The 2,420-nt window shown below is 32.0% G+C and overlaps 1 pseudogene; it reads left to right on the top strand.

The window, feature by feature from the left end:
- Window positions 1-406: 406 nt before the first annotated feature.
- Window positions 407-517, top strand: LOC115942262 (U2 spliceosomal RNA; annotated as a pseudogene).
- Window positions 518-2,420: the final 1,903 nt, after the last annotated feature.

Here is a 2,420-nt window from a genome sequence, read left to right as displayed (position 1 = left end):
AAAATTGTCAGTGGCAATTTTTATAACAATTCATTTGTATCAATAATAATATATATTACAGAGTTGCCAAACTTCTATTAAAAGACTTTCGTTATGGGACACTTTTGTGGATCACTCGGTTAAGCATCTGTCTTCGGCTCAGGTCATGATCCCAGGGTCCTGCGATGGAGTCCCACATCAGGCTCCTTTCTCAGCGGGGAGCCTGCTTCTTCCTCTGCCTGCCACTCCCCCCGGTTATGCTCTCTCTCTGTCTCTCTCTGACAAATAAATAAAATCTTAAAAAAAAAGACTGGTTCTACCAACAGTATCCAAGAGGCCAGAGTTGCTCTATTAACCTGTTTTCAGTGGATGGGAGATTTAACAATCAGATAATATTTAATTACAAATGGATACTTGATATTTTCTAATTGCTTCTCGACCTTTTGGCTAAGATCAAGTGTAGTCTCTGTTCTTATCAGTTTAATACTTAATATTTTCTAAACAAAGTACCAAGTAGAATAAAAGTGATTCAATATTTTTTCTTATATTTCTTATACAAATATTTTGTTTCATCTATACAGAATCTTACATTGTTCCAAATCAGTGTCATTAAAACAATAATAAATGAGAAATGAAAATAAATGTGAAGATTTCTATATCACCAAAAAAAATGCAACTTTTATGTATGCCTCATTAATTGTAGTCATATGCTCTGAGTTTTTCTGAGTAGCCAAATTATTAAAATATGTGAGGCTTGAGGTAAATGAAGCTAATATACAATCAATCCATTTAAAATAATTCAGTGGTAATAAATATAAACAGAAAAAAGAAAAGAAAAAATTCTGGGCAGGTCTTTGGTCTTGTGTGTTTATGAGGGCTTGGACTCTTTAAAAAATTCTTGAACTTCTTAATTTTTTAAATGTACTCCAGTGAATGCTTGGCAAGGTACAACAAAAGACAAGAAATAGTTCCAATTATCAGGTAGAATGCCAGTCACATTTCATTTTTAATCCACCACACCAAGTAATATAACACTCTAGCACAGCATCTGAGGATAAATTGCTATTTCTATTTACTGAATTAAATTTCTGTCTCTGAGTAATTAAAAGTTTTGAACTTTAAAGGGTTTTATTTGAACACTAAGCTATATCCTTTTCTTTTTTAACATTTAATTTAGGTTCCTAATTCTCTATCAAATATCATCTGAATTACTGTTCAGTATTTTCTAGTTTAACCTTCTTTCTAGAAGAGGATTGTATGACGTTAGTAATATAATCACATCATCCTAATTGGTGTGGATAAATCATACATCCATTGTGCAATTTTTTAGTATCTAGAGCTCATTTGATATAATTAGAATTCAATTATTTAATTGCTAATTGGAATTAAATCAGGTTATTTGGGTCTCAAGACAATATAGGGTAAATACTTTGCAGAAAATGAAGTCAGTATTGTTTCCATGCTTTGGGTATTTATAATATAAAGGGCATATTATATAAGAATGAAATGAGTCAGGATTGTGAGGGAAAAGGACAGACTGTAACAGAAACCTCTAAATCATTAGCTTCCATACCCAAAATCCTGATGTTCTTTTCTAATCACTGACTGGGGTGCATATTTTTTCATGAGCTTATATTATTCAAAACTATTTTAAATTTGCCTTACCTACCTTCCCAGTCACAAAAATAAATTCATTTCTTTAGAGTGATATCTTGTTTCTGACCAAAAATTGTATCAGCTAGTTTGATCAGGCACATTATTCACCAGCATGGCATCCAAATTGGGTTCTTTTTGGCCATTTCAAAAAGGAAATTCATTCTCAAACAAGGAAGATTTGTTCACCTCAAGGATATTATAGTGATTGTATCTCAGGTTTTAGAACAAATGGATGTAAAAAACGAGAATAAATATGACATCCTTTAAATGATATAATTCCCAGGTATTTAATTTTATCTTGGATAAAACAAATTGGATAGGTGGATGTTAGAGAGCTTGTTGAAATTTCAGACATTATTTTATCCTCTTGAACATCACAAAACAGTATCCTACACAGAGTAGATGCTTGAAAAACCAAATTACTTATCATGGTCAAAGTAATATTTGGTGTGCCACTTGATTTTTGGAACTCCGAAGTGACAAGCATGGAAGGTTATGACTTGTTCACAGTCATATAAAGTTGTGACTCTCCTGTTCTCTGTCTCATATACGTGCACTTTAACACACATACACATACAAAAGTAAGGTCGTTGCCAGAATCATTCTTTACCTTTAATGGAAGTCCTCAGTGATATACAAGTACAGCTAAGATGACATTAATGGATTTGATAAAAGTTTATAATCAGAATTGTTATTTAGTCACCTGAATTTACTTAGAAAGATGTTGATTAAAATACCAAGTTATTCTCCAAACTACATCCTTTATACTCTCTTCAAAGCTTACA

Source organism: Leptonychotes weddellii, chromosome 3 (genome assembly GCF_054177405.1).
Source record: "Leptonychotes weddellii isolate Sample4059 chromosome 3, ASM5417740v2, whole genome shotgun sequence".
NCBI lineage: Eukaryota > Metazoa > Chordata > Mammalia > Carnivora > Phocidae > Leptonychotes > Leptonychotes weddellii.
The sequence above is the reverse complement of the archived record's forward strand: the minus strand, read 5'-3'. Positions and strand labels throughout refer to the sequence as shown.